Source organism: Sus scrofa, chromosome 2 (assembly GCF_000003025.6).
Source record: "Sus scrofa isolate TJ Tabasco breed Duroc chromosome 2, Sscrofa11.1, whole genome shotgun sequence".
NCBI lineage: Eukaryota > Metazoa > Chordata > Mammalia > Artiodactyla > Suidae > Sus > Sus scrofa.
Genome location: NC_010444.4, coordinates 109,705,413 through 109,731,079, shown reverse-complemented (window position 1 = coordinate 109,731,079; position 25,667 = coordinate 109,705,413). Strand labels below are relative to the sequence as shown.

At 33.7% G+C, this 25,667-nt stretch overlaps 1 long non-coding RNA gene across 2 annotated transcripts in view; it reads right to left on the bottom strand.

The window, feature by feature from the left end:
* The window catches only part of LOC110259432, a 267,309-nt gene that overhangs the window by 54,503 nt on the left and 187,139 nt on the right, over positions 1-25,667 (bottom strand). Inside the window, exon 3 of one of the 2 annotated variants that reach the window (XR_002341841.1) lies at positions 5,612-5,681. The exons of the other annotated variant lie outside the window; for it this stretch is intronic. This is a non-coding gene — a long non-coding RNA (uncharacterized LOC110259432). Of the gene's footprint in view, positions 1-5,611; positions 5,682-25,667 lie in introns of those variants that run through there. 2 annotated transcript variants of the gene reach the window in all.

The window sequence follows — 25,667 nt, the reverse complement described above, 5'->3', positions numbered from 1 at the left end:
TTCTTTGCATCCTCTAGATGATTTAATTAATTCTTGTTTAAAATATTTATCTTTCTTAATCTGATAATATAAACAAGATAGTCATGTTGTTCTGGCTGAAAATGTAGGAAAAAACGAAAAAAAATATGATAAAAACAAAAATCACCTATAATACTGCAATCAGGGAAAAGCAGTATTTAAATATGAGGTACACACTCCTTTCTTCCCTCTTCCCCTTTATGTACTTTATTTAGTACTCATTTTCTACTGGAGCTGAGCTGAAATGAAGTATGCTGGGAGAGGTATGGTAACATGTTCTAGGAGAAGAACAAAAGGAGACAAAAACCACTGTTGCTCTTTTTCTTTTGGGACAGCTCCACCAGGCAAACACACTGATTAGAGTTTTAAGGTCTTTAAATCTTCAAAACACAGCTCCATTGGAGAAGACAGGCTGCCCAGGTTGTAATCTACAAATCCAAAGGTTTTGGAGGAGATGAGTGAAGGAGAGCGTGCTGAGGGCAGTCAATCAGTCAGCGAGGTTTTACTGCAGCAGGTGGCTATGCTGTGCTAATGTCCTTGTGAAGCAGGTGATCACTATTACCAGGAAAAATCAGATTTTTTTTTTCTTTTTATTTTCCCACTGTACAGCAAGGGGGTCAGGTTATCCTTACATGTATACATTACAATTACATTTTTCCCCCCACCCTTTCTTCTGTTGCAACATGAGTATCTAGACATAGTTCTCAATGCTATTCAGCAGGATCTCCTTGTAAATCTATTCTAAGTTGTGTCTGATAAGCCCAAGCTCCCCATCCCTCCCACTCCCTCCCCCTCCCATCAGGCAGCCACAAGTCTCTTCTCCAAGTCCATGATTTTCTTTTCTGAGGAGATGTTCATTTGTGCTGGATATTAGATTCCAGTTATAAGTGATATCATATGGTACTTGTCTTTGTCTTTCTGGCTCATTTCACTCAGGATGAGATTCTCTAGTTCCATCCATGTTGCTGCAAATGGCATTATGTCAGTCTTTTTGATGGCTGAGTAGTATTCCATTGTGTATATATACCCCATCTTCCGAATCCAATCATCTGTCGATGGACATTTGGATTGTTTTCATGTCCTGGCTATTGTGAATAGTGCTGCAATGAATATGCGGGTGCATGTGTCTCTTTTAAGTAGAGTTTTGTCCGGATAGATGCCCAAGAGTGGGATTGTGGGGGTCATATGGAAGTTCTATGTATAGATTTCTAAGGTATCTCCAAACTGTTCTCCATAGTGGCTGTACCAGTTGACATTCCCACCAACAGTGCAGGAGGGTTCCCTTTTCTGCACAGCCCCTCCAGCACTTGTTATTTGTGGATTTATTAATGATGGCCATTCTGACTGGTGTGAGGTGGTATCTCATGGTAGTTTTGATTTGCATTTCTCTTATAACCAGCGATGTTGAGCATTTTTTCATGTGTTTGTTGGCCATCTAAAAATCAGATTTTAAAATCATTCCTGCAATTAGATCCTCTGGCCAAACTCCACCTCAGGCTTCAGAAACTGTCCCCTCTCCTGTATACAAACTCACACACATACACACACAACTGTTCAAGGCAGCATTCGGATTTGCCAGAGGTTTCTCACAGACAGGTTTGGTTTGGTTTAGTGCTTCAAATCCATGTTTTCTATTGCTATATATTCTCTAATAATGATCATGAGGAAGGCAGTCAGGATTTAAAACTAAATTTAGTTCTCAACATTGTCAGGGACCAGAAATAGCATACAATTTGTAAATATAAATATATTTTTATGTGTATATACATATATATATTTATGACTAGAACTGTGATAATTTTGTACTTTGCTTTTCCTCCAATTAACAATATGTGAAAATTTCTTTATATATCTTTAGCCATTCTAAAATAAAGATTTCTCAGATTCATAACACTGTATGGAATAACTATGATGAACAATTTCCTGTTTTTGGACATTTTTATATTCTCCTTTTTAATAGTTACAAAAATGCTCCAATGAGCATTTCTTCAATTATATATTGAAGCCATTGTTTGCATAAATATTTGGAGTAAATTCCTACAATTAGAATTATGACTGAGTGAATATGAATAGTTTGTTCTTTCATCAAGTACTTATACGAAATTTTTAGTAGCTTCAAAAGAGTACATTCCATATGCTATTTAACTTTTATAAATGATACTTTCAGAATAGCACTTTACAGAGTCCTTTTTAAGGCATCCATGTAGCTTAATATAAACAAACTTAGAGTAAATTCCTAAAAGTTATATGTTATAAAACCATTAGATATTTCTCAACTTACCCACCAGAAATAATGAATTTGCAATCTCATCAACAAAAATCCAATTCATTCTTAAAGTCTGGTTGACTTGGAAAAGTTGAGAATGGTAATACTTATTCTGTATTGAGCACTTACTTTTTTAGGTCCTGCCACATTTGATCCTTACAACTCTCCAAAGAAATAGGTATTAATTATTCTCATTTTGGAGGTAAGAAAACTGGTTTAGGAGTATTATTTAACTTTCTCAAATTCCCACAGCTAGAAAATAGAATAATATAATAAATTACATTCTGACTTTTCATTTCTTCTGGAGTTTTCTGAATCACTAACAAGATAATATGAGCATATTCGATAACCTAACATTAACACTGTAGGAAAAATAAGTTCAAGTCTAAAATTATCTTTAAAATTGTGGTAAGTATGGGTATACTTATCAAATCACCCTTGGAATCCACTAAGGTAATAATAAAAGGATATAAATTCTGTTTTAAAAGTAGTGCTAGGAGTTCCCATTGTGGCTCAGCAGGTTACAAACACCACTAGTATCCACGAGGATGCAGGTTCGATCCCTGGCCTTGCTCAGTGTGTTAAGGATCTGGTGTTGCTGTGATCCTGCATTGCTATGGCTGCGGGGTAGGCTGGCACCCGACCCCTGACCCCTAGTCTGGGAACTTCCATATGTCACAGGCGTAGCCCTAAAAAGACAAAAAAAATTAGTAATATTTATAAGGAAGTTACTGTAAATAAATAATATTGCAGAACAATTATAAAATACACATTTGCATACAAAAATAAATATAGATTTGACATTTTTCTAACTTTTTTTTTTTTTTTTTTGCCTTTTATGGCCACACCCACAGCACGGGGAAGTTCCCAGGCTAGGGGTCAAATTGGAGATGCAGTCTCAGGCCTACACCACAGCCACAGCAACTCAGGATCTGAGCTGGGTCTGAGACCTACACCACAGCTCATGGAAATGCTGAATCAATCCCTGACCCACTGAATGAGGCCAAGGATCGAACCCGCACCCTCATGAATACTAGTTGGATTTATTTCTGCTGCACCAGAATGGGAACTTCCAACATTTTTTGGAACTCTTAATGCTATGTGTTTTAGCCTAGTAACTTTTACTAGTCCTGTATTTATAAACAAAAAAATAATAGTTTTATATTTCCCATTTCACTTTTGCAAGAATTTGTGATTTTTTTAAATTACGTAAAAATTCAAGCATATACAAAAGTAAAGAAAACAGTATAATGAAGTTATGGCCTCTCTTGCTTCATCCATTTTCCTTACCCCTCTACCACTTCCACTAGGCTTTTATGAAGCAAATCCAAGATATCATATTTTTCTATTTTTCTTCTTTCATGACCACTCCATGACATATGGAAGTTCCCAGGCTAGGGGTTGAATCCAAGTTGCAGCTTTAGGCCTATGCCACAGCCAGGACAACACCAGATCCGAGCCACATCTGCAACCTACACTGTAGTTTGTGGCTGCACCAGATCCTCAATCCACTGTGCGAGCCAGGGATCAAAGCCACATCCTCATGGACACTATGTTGGGTTCTTAACCTGCTGAGCCTAAACAAGAACTCCAAGAATCTGTTTTGATGATAATGTGGTGTATTTTCTATTATAAATTATTTCTTTTGATTGACAAAAGCAGATTGAGAAAAAAAGAAAAAGTGCTTTGATGTGAAATACTGCTAGTTGGTTCTAGGATGATGAAGTACATTTATACAGATATAGGCCATTAGAAAAACTACAGTAAAAACTGCCCAAAATACCATATAACAACTTTTATTTTATTCGTTTTACATCATGCTGTCTTCCTTCTCACATGAAAGAATTTATAATTCATATGCTTTTTTCAAGTAATACACTTTGAGTTTTACTATGGAAAGGGTATAAAACTAACTTAGAAAACTAATTATAGGCTTATTTCTGCTACTTATTACCTGTGTCATATTAGGGAAACAAATTAGCCTCTTCAGCTTTTGTTCTCCCAAACATAAAGCAAAGTGACGGTTACATTATCTAAATTCCATGTGGTCTTCCTAGGTTCAAAATATCCATGAATATATTACTCAGCTAGTGATTTATCTCTTCTAAATTTTCACTTGATTTTTCTGACTGAGTTGTGAAAAGTTGTGGCAAGAATCAGGCACTTTCAATATAACTTAAACACAAGTAATTGGGGGAATTAACGGCCTTTGGAGTTTGTGGACTAAAAAACCATGACAGTGTTTTGAATCCTCTGCAATCTGCAATTCTACTCAACAGTATTTGTCCTTCATTGTATCACTTCTTTGAGCCTTACAAATGAGCTAATTTAAGACATGTTTAAATCACCACAGGTTAAAAGGTAGAAGAAAGATCATATTTTTGTTTCAGAATGTAATCATACAAATATTTTAAAAAATCATTTTAGAGGTTACCCAGCCTTATAATCCTATTCATCCTGGATACATCAAAATAATCTTTTTCTTAGTGCCCTTCTATGGTTTGATTTTAGACTGGATTTTTTTTTTTTTAATCATGCTGATAGCTATTTATCAAATGCATAAATGAGCAGACACTGGCCTAAATTGTCTCCATGAAATATTTCACTGCTTTTATATCAATCCTAAGAGGTATACAATTTTTTTTCATTCCTATTTCACAAAAAATATAGCAGAGATTTAGAAAACAAAAAGCCAAACTGCCTTATCTAAAGTCACAAAACTAATAAAGAATGTAACCAAATCCAAGTCAGTTGGGCCCAAAGCCTAAGCTCTAAAACAGTACATTTTATGTCCTTTGAAAGAATGAAAAAACAAAACAAAACACAGCATGTATCTTAAGAGGTATAAGCTGACCACTTGGTCTTCTCCAGCTTTTAACCCATGCCAGTGTGTTTAGATTCACAGTTGTGACCCTTATAGAAAATAAAAAATAATGTTAAGAACAAAGCAATACTAAAGGTGAGAGTTTTCTTAACATAAGCATTAGACTTGATTTACCCTGAAGTTACCCTGAATGAAATTCCTGGGGCAAATGTGTCAGAACTGGAATTCGCTGAAATTTCAGAAATGTAATAAGGTATGTATACTATTTAGTACATAATACCTTAATGTTTCATCAGCAAAAGTTAGAAACATTCATATTAAGCATGATAAACACAGATGCTAAATAGTTTGTTTTGGTTCAGGTCAGGATTTATAAGTTATGAAAGAGCTTTCCTTTAGAGATCTATACATTTTAGAATCATGGATAAGAAATCATGAGGCTACACTTCTTTTACGTCTTTAAATAAAAAAAAATACAATATACTAATACTTACTCTATTTTCATTTTGCTTTTTATTTAGTTTTACTCTATTTTGTATGCTGCAATGTGTAGGTTCTCCTCTTGACCATATCCTATGAAAGTAGAAAAAAAGAGAAGTAAAGCCAATAATTTCATAGAAAAAATTATACCAATAAATGCCTTACTTTATATAATTTGGGGTTTTTCTAAAAATTCTGACTTTATATTTATTCTGAGTTTAAGTTGTGTCAATCCTTCCACTAATTTAGATTTTTCCCTCTTTATAGATTCCCAAAGGCCTTATGTCAATTTATATTGTTCCGGATTTGTATTTTCTTATAAGGCCTCCTAAAACTTAAAAAAAAGTCTTAAGAAATGGAAGTATGTTCATTTATTTTATCGCAAAAGGCCCTAAAAAACGTTCGGTATGTTGGAATCCCTTTGCGAAATCACTTATTAGCAAGTTAAAAGGCTTTAAACCTTATGATTGCTTCAGATAATTTAAAACTTTGTATGCAGTCATCTTTATTTTGATGAATTATTTTAAAATGTTATCTAAAAAAATCATTTTTTAAACTTATATTGATCCATAGTTTAAGCAGCATAGAATAACTAAAAAGTAAGGTTGAATTTGAAGACGTATAATTGTTTTCTCCTGAAATTACCTGAATTACCATTTTTTGAACTGTGGCCAAATAATCAAATAACTTTCTTTCAAATCCATTTATAATTATGAAGAAAAATTTGAAATAGAATTCTGCCATATAGTAATTATTACTAATTTACTTGTAGGAAAAAGTTAAGGATGTTTGGTTTAGCTAATAGAGAGGGGATTTTAAGAAAATCTCCAAGTTTATGGTTAATCATCAAACTCTCCCAACATAAATCACATCCACATGCTGTCAAATAATACAAAGTCAAATTCTGCTCCAAGAAGGCAAAAGAATAAGAGAAAGAGGAAATACACCATTTCAGTGGACTCAACCACATAATGCTGGTATTTTAGGTCAATGGATCAGGCCAGCTCCTCATTATGACATATCATACATCAACATTACAAGACAGAAGGAGAGAGCAATATTAGCAAAGCCATTTGATGCTATTTAGGGCTATTGAATAGTTTAAGATCTCATTTTTGACATTTCATAGCTAAAGACATTTCCTTATGCCCCCCCTTTTCAATTTTATTTATTTCAACAGATCTGTAATCCAAAATAGCCACTAAAATCTCAAGAAGGCACTAACATTTCTAGGAGCATCAAAGCCCTAAGACAAAACTGAAGACATCATTTTCTTTAATATCCAAGATAGGTAATTAAACTAGGCTTAAAATTGGCAAAAGGGTAAACAAACACCTCTCAAACATCCATCTATTTAATGGAACTAAAAGGTGACATAATATATTGAAGAAATGCCCCATAAATTTACTTAAGGTATTTAACTGTTGCCCAGAAAATATAAAATATTTAAATATGAAAAAAAATGACAAGTGGATACAAACACATTTTGTGGGATTGTTTGCTATTTGAAGAAGAACTTATGGAAATAGTGTCACCTCAAATAATTACCATAGACAAAAGAAACTACAAATGTGGTTTCTATAAAGAATAAACCTGTGTACTCGGCAAAGACCAGTTTAAGTATTTTTAAATGGTTCACTGTCAGAGCTTAGTTTAACTAATATGAAAACTATATTTACATATCGCCTAAATGTCTTTTAAAAATCTGCAGGATGGTTTTCATAATTGGTATTAAATTTCTTGTAAATAAGAAAGCAATGGTATGAAAATTACAGAAAGAGTCATCATATTACAGGTTCATAAATAATACTGTTCCACACGAGAAATAAGCTTCCCACAGCATTGATTCTATCCCAGCACAAATAACTCATCACAAAATACTACACACTTGCCAGGCCTGTTTTCATAGCCTTTGGAAATAGAGTGCTTAATAACTAGACTCATTAATGCTAATGGTAAATCAGTGAGATTAAATATTTCTATAAATCATTTCATTAATAAAACAGAGGGCCCATTAAAGAACTATTGAACTGTTAAGCTGCAATATTTCAGAATCAGCATTTTATAAACATTTCAATTACCACAGGTTGATAACATGCATAAAAGGTACAGCACACCAATACCACTAGATAGGAAAGTGTGCACTAGCTAAGCAAATTATGAAGAATGGAATTTTCTTTAGAATATTATAATGTACAACAGAAATATATATAAATGTAATGGTGAAGTACTTCAAATATAATGAATTATACATATATGCATATATATATAATTATTCTATATTTCTATATTCTCTCATGCAGCTTTCAACAACCCTTTGAAGGATGGTATGCTATGATATTCACTAGCACACTCTATCATTTTATTATTACTCTTCGATGGATCGTGGATAATATGAATGATATTTGAACAGTTGAGACTGAAGGAGTGAATACTTAAACACAAAAAGAATAATGATAGCTTACTACAGCCCTCAGTAAAAATATTCAACATATATAAGAGCTGAAAAATGAGAACAGAAAGTATGCATTTCAAATAGCACTACAAAGGCACAGTGTGGGAATGACCACAGACCAAGTGATGCATAAAAGTAGGGAATTTTTAGGGTTTCTCACACACAAAAATTTTAGGTTTTATTTAGATTTATTTCCTTTTAAACTAACAGACACACACACACATTTTTTTAAGCCTCCAACTGCACATTTTAGTGAACAGGGGGGACTACTCTGTTGGAAGAGTTAATTTTACCCTCAAGCCACAATCTCTGCTCTAGTCCAGAATGTTTCTAATTTGCCAGGAAGTACATATTCACTTATGGGAGGTGGGAGCCAAAGTTTAAAAAAAAAAAACAACAGAACCCTGGCAGAGGACTGAGGCAAAAAAGAGCCCAGGCTTCAGAGAAGCTGGGTAAATATCTAAATTCAAATCCCTTGTTTACTATAATGTTTTCTGTGTTGGGAAAACAAGTCCATGCAGCTTAGGTCCTGTGTATCAAAGAGAGGAATTCAGGTGACATTTTGCCAGACTAGTGTTTGTACTGGCATTTGAGAATTGAGCTTTTTGAAGCTTTCTCATTAGAGAGTGTATAAGTGAGCCATATGTTAACCAATGCAGCACTGGTTTGAAATAGAGAAAGCAAAACTAAGAAATAAAAAATATTTAAAAAGTGTCTTTTTGGGTGGGGGGATCTGCTTGGGCTGTGGGATGGAAATCCTGTGAAATCAGACTGTTATGATCATTATACAACTACAGATGTGATAAATTCATTTGAGTAATAAAAAAAAATGAAAAAAAAAGTGTCTTTTTAACAACATAGATCTCAAATTAAAGATTACCACAAATCCTTTGATTCCTACAAAGACAGTGGGGGTCTATTTTTCCTTCTCCTCTTAAGTCTGTGCTGGATTGAGACTTCACTGACCAGTGGAATGTGGCATCAGGGACACAATGCCATATGCTGTTTTAGGAATTCAGAGGACTGGCAGATTTTACTTTGGTATCTTGGGGCCTTGAGCCACACTCTAAGAAATCCAAATATTGGATTTCTTAAATCTCAAACCTTGAAGTCTTAGAGGATAATTTAGCTTGCCAAAAATGAGAGAAAAAGACGCTTTAAAGTCAGTTCTTTAGGATCAGACATCTCAATTGAGCTAAAGCATCCAAACAAACCTTTCCAAAGTTTTTGACCCATTAAGTCATTAGCAATGAAATAGTTGTTTTAAATCATGTGGTTTCAGGGAACTTGTTACAAGGCAAAAAAGAGCCAAAACATGATGTGAGCATGAAAATCCTCAGATTTCTACAAATCTGAATTTATAAATAAAATCCAAGGCAATCTTCAGATTCAGTACAATCCTTATCAAACTACAAGTGGAATTTTTGACAGAACTGGAACAAAAAATTTAAAAAATCTGTATGGAAATACAAATGGCTCTGAATAGCTGACACAATCCTGAGAAATAGAAATGGATCTAGAGAAATCCAGCTCCATGACCTCAGACTATCATACAAAGCTACAGTCATCAAAACAGTATGGTTTTGGCACAAAAATAGACATACAGATCAGTGAATAGAATCGAAAGCCCAGAAACAAACCCATGCACCTATGGTCAACTATTCTATAACAAAAGACACAAGAATATACAATGGAGAAAAGACAGTCTCTTCAATAAGTGCTTCTGGAAAAACCAGACAGGTACATGTAAAAGAATGAAATTAGAACACTCTATAATACCACACATAAAAATAAACTTGAAATTGGAGTTCCCGTCGTGGCGCAGTGGTTAACGAATCCGACTAGGAACCATGAGGTTGCGGGTTCGATCCCTGCCCTTGCTCAGTGGGTTAACGATCCGGCATTGCTGTGAGCTGTGGTGTAGGTTGCAGACGCGGCTCGGATCCCACGTTGCTGTGGCTCTGGCGTAGGCCAGTGGCTACAGCTCCGATTCAACCCCTAGCCTGGGAACCTCCATATGCCGCGGGAGCGGCCCAAGAAATAGCAACAACAACAACAACGACAAAAGACAAAAAGAAAATAAATAAATAAAATAAACTTGAAATGTACTAAAGACCTAAATATGAGACTGGATACTTCAAAACTCTTAGAAGAAAACATAGGTAGGACACTCTTTGACATAAACCACAGCAATATCTTTTCTAATCCTCCCTCTAGAGTAATAAAAATAAGAACAAAAAGAAACAAGTGGGGCTTAATAAAACTTAAAAGCAAAGGAAAGGAAGCCATAAACAAAACAAACTTAAAACTTAAAGGCACAGCAAAGCAAACCATAAACAAAACAGAAGATGACCCATAGAATGGGAAAGAACGCACATCATCAAAAAACCTACAAAAAAAATAAATGCTGTAGAGGGAGTGGAGAAAAGGGAATCTTCCTACACTGCTGGTGGGAATATAAATTGGTACAACCACTGTGGAAAACAGTATGGAGGTTCCTCAGAAAACTGAAAATAGAATGAGATTCAGGAGTAGATGCAGCAATCCCACTCGGATACATACACCCCAATGTTCACTGCAGCATTATTTACAATAAGACATGGAAGCACCCTAAATGGCCATTAACAGAGGATTCAATAAAGAAGATGCGATACATACATACAATGGAATATTACTCAGCTATAAAAAGAACAAAATAATGACATTTGCAACAGCATGGATGGTCCAAGAGATGATCACACTAAGTGAAGTCAGACAGAGAAATATCATTTGAGATCACTAATATGTGGAATCTAATAAACATGATAGGAAATTATTCACAAAAGAGAAACAGACCCAAAGATTTTGAAACAAAACTTATGGTTAACAAAGGAGAAGTGTTGGGGGATTAGAATGGAGGTTGGGATTGGCATATACACACTAGTATAAACAAAATTGATCAGTAATATATTATGTAGCTCAGGGAAATCTATTCAATACTCTGTGATAGCCTACGTGGGGAAAGAATCTGAAAAAGAATGGATATATATGTTCATGTTTGACTGATTCTCTTTGTTGTACACCTGAAACTAACACATTTTAAGTCACCTACACTCCAAAAAAACTTTATAAAAAAAGAAAGAAAACCAATGTATTAAAGTTCTTTTTTTCCCTCCAGACTGATATGTTCTCTTGTTTTTAATAAGAATCATTAATTGTAGCAAGACATCCAAATAGTTTGGTAAACCAAGCAATATTGGCAATTATGTTAGTAAAATATTCCTGGGTGATTAATTTTACCAGCTAGGAAAAATTACTTTGTATATACCTACCTAAGCTTAAAAACATAAGCCTAAAAAATGTGTATCTCAGGAAAGACTTGAATAAAATATAGTTCTTCTTTAGCTTAGTTTTTTTTTTTTTCTCCATCTATTATAGTGAATTAATATTTGATGGAGTGGGCTATGTTTAATTGTAACAATTATTTTGTGAAGGGTTATGTTTTGTTCAGTATGGGTATAGGTTTCTTTAAGGATGTTATGAGCATAGGTGATTTTTGGAATATTTATACTCAATGAAATATTTTTTGAAAGGATTGCCCAGTGATGAATTCTTAGTTTGTTACCACACTGATTAATTGTGGATATACTGTATTTATAAATGGATTTAAACATTAGATAAAAAGAAATAAAACTATGGAATAGATCAAGAAGTGTTTTTGTGTTAAGGATTTGCTACCTGAAAATATTAGAGATTTTTTAATTACTGTATGAAAAGAAGAAAAAATGTTTTAGTTGTTTTAGAGGGACATTTGTAAAATTTTAAGTAAAACAGATATAAAAGATAAAAAGATGAAATGTGTACATGTAATCTTTTATTTGTAAATCTATATACCTAAATTAATCCACTCAATAAATTCTACTAAGGTGTGACCAAGTATAGCAATTTTTCAACTATTATTCATTATTAAAGTTTAATTTTATAAGTTTATTACATATACAATCTCAAAGACAACTAGCAAATATTATTTAAATATTTTATGCAAAAATATGGATGAACAATGGTACATTTTAATCAACACAATGATCTGGATTATTTCATTAAAAAGAGATACTGAGCGATATAAAGATACCATTATTTTAATTAAATTTTCTTGGCTAAGATAGGAAGTACTGAAGTCAGGCTTCCTGGGTTCAAAGACTAATCCTATTACTTCTTGCTTTACGACTGTGAGGAGGTTACTTTACTCAATTGTTCAATAATTTTAATAGTACTTCTTCATAGAGTTACTGTGGGGATTAAACAAGAACCTTCAAAGAACATAAAACAGTTTCTGGAAAAAATAAGACTTCTCTAAATACTACATTATCATCATCTTATAATTACTATTATGATTATGCAAATTACAGTGAGGGCCACTCTTACCCATGGGCAGAGTTGCCACTTGTCTCAGAAGCCTAATTGAAGTAGTCCCACGAAATCTTCTGTTTTAATTCACATTTTTGCCTGAAATTCCATAAGTAACAGTAAATAAGATTTTTGAAGAGATGTTTTCTGATATCTTAGCATTTTAGCTCTAGCCCCCAAAGCTGAAAACAACAGGTGCCAAGTATGTCCCCACATTCAAAAGAAAAAAGGAAGAAAGGTAGGGTTCTGCAAGAGGTGATTCAACTCACTGTAATGACATCAACAGACCCACCCCACACTCTGTATGAGTAGATACTTAGGAAACATGAAAAAGTGTTAGGGCATTCATACACCGTGAGTTCTGACTAAGGGTTTTCTCTCTTGTCTTTTGAGATCTACACAAAATACTGACCCAAAGGGATGAAGTACCTACAGGCAGTGGAGTTAAGCACCTGATAGGGGAAAAAACCTGGGGAGGGGAATCCCATCAGAAACACTTGTAGAAATTGGGCCTACCTGATAGCAAAAGAGGCCAGTATTGTTTATCTTGTTTTATAGTTAAACCTTGCTGTTATAACCCCTATTCTTACTTGAGCAGGGAGAAGTGAATGAAAGAGAAGTAAACAGTGTTTAGACTGAAAGAACAGTCAGTCTGTAGTGGGGTAGACTTTTCTCTCCCTTGGCTTGGTAAGGCTGTCTGATTTCCCATGGGCCCAGTGGATACTATAAATGACCACTGAAAATGGCTTGCCAGTGGCCTACCAGCACCACTACTGAGTAGGCAAGAAGAACCCGGGTGAAGAGGCTTTGGAACTCCAGGAGAATTTGACGAAAAGGCTTCTAAATGACTCAAAAGTGTGGCACACAATAAAGGCTACCTGTGGATGTCTGAAACTCAAGAAATTTCTCTGAAAGCAGGGGCACAGAAGCAATTAAATAAGGGATTGGTGTTTATTATTTTTTTCTCCATTAAGTTCAGATAGTTTAATAGATTAGTTAAATTTTATATTTTTAGATGGACTGTATATGAAGCACTTTTACAAAAAGTCTCTTAAAAACACTCCAAACAAATCTAGAGAATTTATACTCTATTTTGCAGAACCAAAAAAAAAAAAAAAAAAAAGAGGCTTTATATTTCTTTAAGGAATGAAGGTAAGTTAATGTTACAAATGGATCTTAGTTTTTAAAGCCATGCTCAGCCACTGATATTTACTAGTTGGTAAATAATGGTGTAGGCCATGGGTAACTTAGATCACCGGGGCAGAAGTTGGGGGGGTTTAGGTCAGATCAGTATTAACAAGAAGAGCAAAACTACTACAGGAACAGAAAACCATTTCCTGAAGGGTGGGAAATTAAGAGTAAAAAGAAGAGCAATAGTCTCCTGAAACATTTACATAAAGGGGTGCTAAATAAGTATGAGATTGGGCAACAAAGATAAAATTAATTCTCCTCCACTTTAATTTGCCTGGGTCCTGGGGTGGTCCTTACCTGTTTCAATACATGAGAATACCTTACTTTTCAATTTCAAATGTACAATTGCTGAAATTAAGGATGCTAAAAATAAGAGCAGTAATTAATGGAGAATTCAAGGAATTCTGGTCCATACTTCTTATTTAACAGCGTAGGAGTGCCTGTGTGGTGCTATTTTATTATAGTTGTAAAAATATAGGATAAAGAAATTACACAGTCTTTGATTCTTGTGGAAAGATGGAAAGATGGGCAATTATGTTCCACGTTTTTAGTTGTTACTTGAGCAACATAAATTAGTCTTGTAAAAATAATCTATGATTTTTATTCTGTCTGTTGTCCATTTGCATATCAATCTTTAAAGGGAAAAAAGAGAGTCCTAGAAATGTAGTAAGGAAAAATGCAAAGTCAAATAACACACTGACACTGAAATTGATACTATTTACTGTGAAAGGCCAATCTAAAACAGAAAAAATAAATCTCACAAAAAATACTTTTCTTTAACCTATGTTAAATCATATATTATTTATGGGAGAAAGCAATACAAGAGAAAACTGCCATAAAATATAGTAAAAATTCTTATGGATCAGAGAGGGACTAGGGGAAGGCTTTTAAATTCAGAATCTAGAAAAAATTAAGCATCAAAACTAATATAAAATCTAGGTGTTGAAATCGTAGGGGTGGAACTTGCCAATATGGAGGCAAAAAAAAAAAATGATTCCTTTGAATTTTAATGTACATATTCATGTGAACAGATGAAAACAAGTATTTTCCAATAAGGCTGCTTTCTCAAGGGAATTATATAAAAGGAAGCTTTGGGCTTTTGGCATCCAAATGACAAATGCAATTGAGAAGATGGCAGTTTCAACTTATAAAATGTGCCATTAAACATTCAGTATGAAACCATTAAAATGCATGATGTTATTTAAGAGGAACAGACTAGTCAACTGCAACTGAGTTCTGCTATCACATTCCAAATGCCACATCAGCTGCCACCTGGCTTTAATTCCTTCCCAGCTCTGGGTAGTTGTATCTGATAGTTTTTGTCCTGTAGATTCAGTTTTTCTGCTGACCCACATTTTCTATTCTATCCCTGGGCTCCCTATCCTCATCCTTCCTTTCTAGTCATTCAGTATCCATTAAAATTCTCCATCCAATGTCAACAATATATACTTGCCAACACACAGAATGCAGGTGAACAACTTCAAATGGCTAAATATTCATTAACTGAATGCTCAGGAAATAGGGTACCATCATTGACTGAATGGTATTGTTAGAATGTTATGGAAAATACTTAAAAAGTGCTTATTATGTGTCAGATATAACTGCAAGGGCTTACTTTAACTTATTAGATCTTAGCAACTACCCTATGAGTTGAGGACAATTATCTAATTTTGTGGATAAAGAAAATGAGACAGAGAAATTAATAATCTATCCAAGGTCATATTCAGTAGAAGGAAGAGGCAGGATGTAAACACAGACAATCTGGATGCAGAAGTTGGGCTCCCCAAGACACAAATTCCACTACCTCTAGTCTCACTAAATGTTGTTCTCAAGTATTTATTTGTTGCTATAGTGACTCAATGAACTGTTTAATTCTATTTAGCTACCTTGATAATCATGCTGTATTTTGAGATCATTATGCTGACAATGAATTCTCATTATAGAATTCAATAAATGCTGGAAAGAAAATATATGCTATTGAACAAACACTTCTTCATGTTCTCAATAAACTTTCAGTTATATCACGTAGGATGATAGGATACAAAATAATAAAAATGAAGTCACTGCCCCTGAAATACATATTTTGTGAATACATACATGTAAATATACCTCTACAATATTAGGATGCAAATGGTGATATAGCATTAAAAAATATGAGAAAACCAAGAATAAAGCAACAGAATATTAGGGAGCCAATGAGGGAAGGCTCCACAGGAGAGGCATATCTGAGCTCACTATAAAATGATAAATATCTTCAAAAGCTGGCAGAACATATAGGAAAATTTAAAATGAAATCCCAATAAGTTAATCAATAAATAGATATCTGTTAAGAGTCTGCTACTGCAAAGAAATCAAAGGATACCAATAAAGAATGTAAGTATGGAGTTCCCATTGTGGCTCATTGGGTCAAGAACCTGACTAGTATTCATGAGCATGTGGGTTCGATCCCTGGCCTTGCTCAGTGAGTTGAGTATTTGAGGTTTGCCATGAGCTAAGGCATAGGTGGCAGGCATGGCTTAGATATGGTGGCATTGCCATGCTGTGGCATAGGCCAGCAGCTCCAGCTTTTATTTGACCCCTAGCATGGGAATGTCCATATGCTACAGTTATGGCCCTAAAAAGGGGGAAAAAAAAAAGAACATAAGTAATTGTCCCTGGTCTGTAAATGTAGTTTCTTATATTACAAATCATATTGCTGAATCAAAGAAAACTTCTGAAAAGCTAAGCAATATTGTAGGTGCCAAACACATCTTTTTTCTCCTAAAATGCTGAAGATAATTAAACAAATACATATAAAATAACTACTATGACAGCAAAGCTTTACTAGTAAATTTTGGATGGAGAAATAAAGCTTGCTCCATAAGCGCTCATAACCTCATAAAGTAACGGATACAAACACAACTACCGTGATAAAAAAGCAGACTCTGATAAATCCCTTAACAGAGATATGGCAAAAGCATTATGTAAGATTGGGTAAGGAAGAAATTAATTCTACATGGAGATATATATGCGGTGAATTAGGGTGAGATAATTCTAGGCAGAGGGCATAATAATAGCTAAGACTTATAAAGCGATCAAGTTCTAAGAACTTATTTACTGTCCTTAGCAATGCTATGATGTCCAGACTACTGACATACTACTGAAGTCTATATTTTACAGGTGAGGAAACTGAAACACAAAGAAGTTTCAGTAACCTATTCAAACTCCACAAGGCATGGGGGGTGGGGGCACGCACGGATGTTTTCCTATACTGCCTTACTCCTAATTAATTACTAGCTCACTAGTGCAATGAAAACAAAACTAAGAAAATACAGAACAAGTTTGCATTCAGCAGAAACAAAATGACTACACGGTATTTGGTAATAAAGATCAGAAAAGAAATATATAATAGATTATATTTATATTACCACAGTCCATCAATAAACACTGAGTACATTAAATACATTTTCTCAGAAAATTTGTTACTTTATAATAATGTGGGTCTGTGTACTATTCATTCTGTTGGTAAAAATGAAGTGATATTGGGAGGTACAAGCATACTAAAGAGAAAGAGGCTGCTGACAGTTTTTAATTTTTTTTTCTTTTTGGCAGAGGGAGGGAATTTGACCTCTCCAAGTTTTTATTCCTATGATCAGAAGAATGAGGTGAGCTAAGATCTCAGTTGGAATCAGGAGTCTCATCTTTATGTTAATAAGAGCTACACAGTAATGAAGTAACTACTAATTAAGGCCAGACTAGAACTATATTCATCTCAGGTTACTCCCTCTGACCATGAATTCTCAAGTAGAATTTCTGAAGGATTTAGGTGGAGGACATCACTAAAATCATGTGAGGAATGATTGCATGGGGAAGAAAAGGATGAACCAATACTGAACTCTTGAGACATCCCCGGTTCTGCAAATATGTTCTATTTCCTGAAGCTATGGTTAAAAATAATTTCATCTGCTCTATTAGGCAACTTGGAAAGAAACCTTGGACAAAAAAGAAGTTAAATTTTTATGAATGACTGGATTACAGAAAGATTGACCATTCCTATTTGGTTTGATCTTTCATGCCCTCCAGGAAAACTGTCTCAACCCAAAGAAGTTAAAATGACATGGAGTCAAGAAAAGAAAATAGATATGGTACATTGTGTTGGAGTTGTATGTTTCTCACCCCAGGACGCATTCTCTCTTTCATTAACAGTCATCGATTTTCAGTGTCATCCATGCACAGTTGGGAAGACTAAATTTCTGTTTCCTTTCAGTTAGGAATGTTCTTATGCCTGAAGCCTAGCTAATGGAATGGAAGCAGAAATGTCACATGATGGTATGTTATCTTTCATTCTTTCTTCCTTCCCCTGTATTCTACTTAGAACCTAGATACCAATTCTTCAGCTTCATTTTGGAATATGAGGATGAAGGCCACACTTCAGAGATGTCAAAGCCCAGAGCTGGAAAGAGCTCAAGTCCCTAAGGACTCTGTGTAGCAAAGCTGCTACACCATCACCTGATTGCTTGCCTCGAGAATTGTACGTGAAAAATAAGTACAACTTAGTCTTCATCACTATTATTTTGGGTCTCGTTTTCCTTAAATAAGATCTAGCCTTAACTAATATGGTTTTTATATTATGGAAATGTTGGAAAGGTTTATCACTGCCACAGCAGAAAAACCTTTGACAACTAAACTTATGTTTCCATTATTTATGTCCTGGAGAATCATTTCAAAGTCAACCAATAAATGTTTTAGGGTTAATGGTGAGGATCAAGTGGCCAGCCAAGAGGGTACTGAAATAGACCAGGAATAATATAATAAGCATCTAAACTATGATAATGAAATACAAAGAGTGTTGTTTTAAAAATCTCTCTACTCCACATCTACCCCACTCCATGAGCCTTGATTTTAGTTTATTTACTTAAATCATTTTCTTAATCAGTCCAAATATCTAGAAATACTTTCTGAAAAGTAATGAATACATTTTTTTTTTCAAGTAGTAGAATTTTCTCCAGCTTTCTCTTAGACTTTGAATCTCATCCTTTTTTACTCCAAAAACAACCCTAACTCGATCAGATTGCCGGACTGAAGAAGACTGATGAAGATAGTTGTATATTTATGAGCATGATTAGTAAACCTTGGGCAAGCTTAAGGGCTTAATACCCTATTTAAAATTCAAGGTTGGTTTATGTAAGAATAGCTCACAAAGTATAAACAACTAGAGGTTTTGTTTTATTACAACATGTCCCCACAGAACTGTAGTCTTGTTAGTTTATGTTATTTTGAGAATTTCTAAGAGATACCATTATTTAAGAAATCTTTTTCCCCAATTTTTTTCCTTTAAATAATGTCCCTATAACAGGAACATTGTGATTTCCTAAATAGTTAACACATTGCAGATTTTTTTTTAAATTAGGTGACCAAATAAAAATGATTCCAAAAATTTTAGGTGGAACCAAAACATTTTTTCAACTTATAAAGTGCACACATTCTGTGATATCATATCTGTTTTAACCTAATGACTTAACATATATTGGAATACTTAATATGTTTTATATAATTCTATTAAAAGGTACGTTATTGCCCTTTTAACTGAAGTATAGTTGATGTACAATATTATGTAAGTTATAAGTATAAAATACAGTGATTCACAATTCTTAAAGGTTATACTACATTTATAGTTACTATAAAATATTGGCTATATTCCCATGTTGTATAATAAATACTTATAACTTACTGCTTACATAATAGTTCATATTCTTTTTTTTTTTTTTTTTTTTTTTGCTTTTTAGGACCATACCCACAGCATGTGGAAGTTCCCAGGCTAGGGGTCAAATCAGAGCTCTAGCTGCTGGCCTATACTATAGCCACAACAACGCAAGATCTGAGGCACATCTGCGACCTACACCGCAGTTCATGGCAACACCAGATCCTTAATGCACTGAGTGAGGCCAGGGGTTGAACCCGCATCCTCACAGATCCTAGTCAGGTTCATTAACTGCTGAACCATGAAAGGAACTCCAATAGGTTGTACTTATTACTTCTCTACCTATATAATGCCCCTTCCCACTGGTAACCACTATATAGGTAGAGAATTATCTGTAACTGTGAGTCTTATTTTTTGTTTTGTTTTCTTTTTAATGCATGGTATCCACTAGTTGTTGTATTTTTTAGATTTCACATATAAATTGTATCATACAGTATTTGTCTTTCTCTGACTTATTTTACTTAGCATAATGCCCTCTAAGTCCATCTATGTTGCTGTGAATGACAAAACTTCATTCCTTTTTATGGCTGAGTAGTGTTCCATCATATATATACCAAATCTTCTTAATACAATCATGTGTTGATGAGCACTGAGGTTGGCTCCATATCTTAAGTATTGTAAATAATGTTGCTATAAACATTTGGGTGCATCTATCTTTAAAATTAGTGTTTTTGTTTTTGTTTTTTTCTCCAGATATATATCCAAGAGTAGAATTGCTGGGTCATATGGTAGTTCTATGGTAGTTTATTTTTTTATATTAAAATTGTTCCTTCATAGTTTCAGATAAGGAAAGGTCAGTCTTGCACACCAAACTTAGTATTTAAATAATGTACTTTCTTGGCTCTTTAGCAAATGCTTTACTCTGTGCAAGGCCCTGTGTTATGAATCATGAAAAAGGATTAATAAGATGTACCTTCTTCTTCCTAAGGTTTCATAATGTAGAAAGAGAGATCACATAATGGAAGTAGGAATGCTGGGTCAAGTCTTAAGACAGAAGAGAGGGAAATTCTAGGAAAAATTCATAGTTGCTTGCTGATGCCTGAAGCAGAAGTTGTTTTGAAAGTAGAAGAGAAGTTGTTTTGGGAATAGAAAATAAAGCTCAGCATGGCAAGAGTTTTGCCTCAAACTTTTGACTTGTAAAAGAAAGAGAAAGCAAGAAAAATGGCTGCAGTGCGGAGAATGTACTGATAGAGGAGGAGTTAAAAATGAGAGAGAAGAGTCAAGAAGTTATTCCAGCTCTCCATGTGAAAATGATGATCTCCTGAACAAGGGGAGTGGAAGAGTTTGTTTGGGATGAGACAGATGTACAAGATATGAAGGACATAAAATCAAAAGAACTTAAGCTTATCTGAATGTATATGTTGTATACACCAGGAACTGGAGAAATAAACAATACTAAGATTTGTACTTGTGATAAAAGAACAGAAGTTATGTCTTTAATGGAAATGTAAAATTAAAGAAAGGAAGCAATTTTGAAGATTAGTTGGAGGATGGAAATTTAATGAGTTTTTTGATACTCTGAGTTTGAGTTACATGCAAAATATCCACATTTAGATATCTGGTAGGCTGGTGGATATATATGAATCTAAAACTGGAAAAAAAGCTTGTCCTGAGGATATACAATTATGATAGCTTAAAATACTATGGTTCTCCTTCCTAGCTTTGCATGATATTCATTCTATAGCTCTAACTTCTCAGAAACATAAAATTTTATTTCATTATATACTCCCTTAAATATTTGTATGATTTAATATTCTATCCTAGGTTGGAAGTTGGTTCTCTTAGCCACATATTTTTTCTTCAAAACATTTATCATTTTAAAATTATCATCAGAGATAACATCAGCTTGAACTTGCCAATATTCACTATTGTGACCTACAAAAATGGCAATTACACATAGCAGTAATATGTATATAATATATATGCATATTACAGTACTAAACTAGTTATAAACTACATAAATTAGAAACTACAATTATTCATAATCTCACTGATTCAAGATTACAATATTAAGTGTATGGTGATATATTTCAGGGTTTGTCTATTAATACAAATATTTACAAAAATATTTACAAAGTATAATAATACAAAATATATGAACTTACTTTTTCATGTCATATATTATAGCCATATTCTCTCATTAATACCTAGCTTTTAATGTTTGTAAATAATTCCAGTATTTTCTTCCTTCACTGTTATAAAAGTACATCAATGTTATTTTATACATTTATATTTTATGTATCTGTCCAGTTATTTCTCAGGATAAACTCCATTCTCTTAATGAACTTCAGGCAAATTCATCTGCTTTCCAAGCTTCTTAGGTCACTGATTTTCAAATATTTTAACTTTCACACTGAACTGTAAGCATAATAAAATGTGTTTCCTTTCCTTAAACAACTTTAGCCATTAAGAGAGAACACTAAAACAGAAGTAAAAAGAAAAAATAAATCAACACCTTTTTCATCGTTTTTCTGTTTTGGTCTTCTTTCCAGCAATAGATAAAAGTTTCATTTTGAAATTCCTTAACAGCTTCAATTTGGTGATCACTGTCATGCTGAGGGGATAAGGTAATTTTTTCTACAGTTCTCTTATTTCTGTTTATACCTTGACTTAGACATCATTGCCATTCTGATTACAACATTGCAGAAAATCCACCTTTGCTGCTTCTTAGTTTCTACTTCTCCTTCTCTCTCTTTCCTAACATAAACAAATCAATACTAAAAAAAATATAGAACTAGTGGTAGTTAAAGGATTGATGTAGGGAGGGAATAAGGGGGCACATTCTCATATATTTTTTCCACCTCCTGAATGCATGACCTGAGATTCAGTGTCCAGGTTTAAAAATTTAGATAAAAAGCAACTGGCGCTGATAAACAATACAAGTTTCCTACATAATCTTTTCAAATTCAATTTATAGTACTTCTTTAATAGGCTTTTTAATCATAGACTCTTGTTTTTAGATACCAGGCTCAGTAATTCTGATCTGGAAATCTTGCTTAAGTGCATGAATAATATTTAAACTTCCAAAGATACAGTGAAAATAAGAGTTACCAGGAACCATGTTACTTTCATTTTTCATTCTCTCAATATCAGCCATCCTTTTCGTTCTCAGCTACTGTATTTTGACTTAAAAAAAAGAATGTTTCAAAACATAAAGTTCAGAACATGCCAGTTTTTTGCAAATTATTTTGTAAAGAAGCTAATATGTTAATCCAGTCTAAGACACTGCAGGGATTTCTTAGATCTCTTGAAAACCATGACTGACTCAGATCCAAAGGCTTGGGAGCTCACTCATTTGTAGAGGAACTGTTGCTTAGGGTCACTCTGCCTGTAGCATTTTAGTATGGTTTAAAGATCTGGGGGGGAACATTTGATTTTAAATCTGTCCAAGAGAGTTCTACTTGATGATTTAGGTATTTTGAATCTAGTACTGAGTTGATTAGTCACAGATATGGTGAAAAGGAAGGAAGTGAAGAAAAGAGGAACAGAGGAAGGAAAGGAGAAAATTGATTTCTACTGTGTCTCTATTTTACATCTGGTAATAACTATGAGGCAAGTAATCTTTGTCTACATATACAGAGAGACTAAAGCTTCTAAAAACCTCTGAATGGCAGTCTGCTATCCCATCAAAATTTACAGGGCAGGAGAACAGGAACAATCAGATTTCATATCTGGGTGATTACGAACTAGGTCTCTTAAGTAAAACACAGAACAAACTCTTTTTTATAGGACACTGCAGATATTTCTACAATAAACTTTAAAACCTGAAATCCCTCCGCTTTGCCATAGAGTATAACCCTCTCATTGACCCTGATTTCTAATCTACAAAAGAGAGCAATGAGTAAAATCAGCACAAAACAACAGCATCAAAACTCTTTTTTTCTAAAGTGTATTGGTCATCACTTGTACTTTGTCCCAGTTTCTCTCCTCTCACTTTTACCCTAATGATTTAAAATGAAAAAGGCCAAGTCCTCACCTTCAGCTTTTTGAACCATATGCTAAAAATCACAATGTTTCGCAAGATTTATTTTGGTGTGAAAATTTTTATTATGTTGCTCTATGGAGTAAATAAGCCTATTAGTTCCTCAAAAAGAAGGAAAGTCAACTCTGCTACAATAAAAGCTGTGGCAGCTTTTTAAAATTTATTTTGTAAACATTACTGATTATGATTGTTTAGGGCATGTGACATCACGTTGCCCAATCATACTGCAACAGAGAGAATTTGGGAGTCCTTCAAATACTCTTATCCTTTTGCTTTGTTATGTGTGGAATAAATCTTTAAGCAATAGTTTTTCACAGCAGCCCAGTGAAAAATATCCTTTGCTCACAGTACTCTGGGGAAATAACAGAAACTGTCTATTGAACCTAATTAAACTATATACTCATATGCTACTGACATTCAGAAAGGGGTTATATATAAGGCTTTAATTTGATTTTTTTTTATTTCTTTATATAAACAGTTTGTGGAAAATTGTTTTATGTACTGCAATTTAAACCTTGTGTGATCATTTATTCTAGCTTTTAGTTTCTACACATTGGGCTAATTTGCAAACTTTAGGAATAAAACTGTGCCATAGCTATTTTGTTTTTATTCCCATAATCTTATCTAACAGGAAAAATAAGTCTATATTTCAGTATTTTTCTCAGTGTTTATATGTCAGTAGCACTCTGACAAAAGAAGTAAAATAGTAACAAACAGGAATCAGTACTGAGAAGAGACTTATATAAGATACCCTGTGGATAGAAACATTTTTATTTATGCAGAAAATATTCTTTATTAAACTCATGGACAGAGACACAGAAACAATTTAACACTTGATTCAAAATGTATTACATTAAATATGACACATCCTATATTTTATGTTTATCATACAAAGGAGAAATTATGAAAGCAATTCAAATATATGCAGAATTATGAGATAAAATCATTAGTAAACTAATATAATCATTAATATGCTGATACATATCCTTCTATTATTACTTCAGTACTCATAAATTTGTTAACAAAGTTGAAAAACTGAATTTATGTGTATTAAGTTTCTATTTTCAATATCCCAAAATATTCTTCAAAGATCGCCATTTTCATAACTGCATAAGATTCTGTGACAAAGATGTGTCATAATGTATTTACCCATTTGCTTTCTTTTTTTTTGGCCATATTTTTTATTTATAACTATTATAACTCACATGAAAAGAAATATATATTTAGGTAAATCTGTGCCTCTCTTTCTTCCTTGTTCACTCCCTTGTGGTATTTGTGTTTTATTTGTAGAAATTTAAAGAAAATTGTTCCTGGGATCTTCAAGATTATAAGCTCTTATTTCTAGTTTTCAGTGGCACTGCAGTCTGAAAATATCCTACGTAATTTTCTTTTTCTTTCTTTTCCTTCCTTCCTCTCTCTCTCTTTTTGTCTGTCTGTGGGCATCTGTGACCTACACTGCAGCTTAAGGCAATGCAAGATCCTTAACCCACTTAGCAAGGCCAGGGATTGAACCTGCTTCCTCATGGCTACTAGTCAGGTTCTTAACCTGCTGTGTCACAACAGGAAATCCTCTCTTACATTATTTCATTATGAATATTTCAATAGGAACATGAGAGAGTGAAAACCAGGGGCAGCTAGCCAATGTTCTCATTGGAAATTTGTCTCTGTAAAATCAAACGACCTGTGCTTATTGACTTTGTTCTAGTTATCACCTTTTTCTTGAAGCATATGCCACAAATTCCTACAAAGAGGATGACATACGTATAATTTATAAAATGCTCTCTTGCAGTTTCTAACAGTTGGCGGTCTTTGATACTAGTAACTTTGATAAATGTGACACTGACAATATTAATGCAATAATGTCATCCATATCAGTCATATCTAGCTTGAAGGATCACTTTCAAAGTTAATCACTTAAGGCAAAAAAGACACCAACTATTAATGCTCATAAACAGTAACCATTCAGAAAACTGTGGACTTTCTGTCTGCATACATGACAGTCTACAAACTGTCATGTTTAATCATATTTCAAGTAGTTCTGGAAAATATTTAATACCAGTGTTCCAAAATATTTCCCAAATGAATAAATATGTTTGCACATGCACTTATTACTATTAATTATATGTACTCCAATTCTGAATGTTAATTTGAATCTCTTTAAAAATGTATTACTATGTCTAAAAGTAAAAATAAACATCCTCTTTATATGTAACATACTATAATTTCTGAATAATTGTCAATTTTCAAATAGTAAGTGGTAACTGAAACAAGCTGATATAACTCAGCAGTGCAATAAAAAGCAGTTATACGAAAGACTCATTTTAA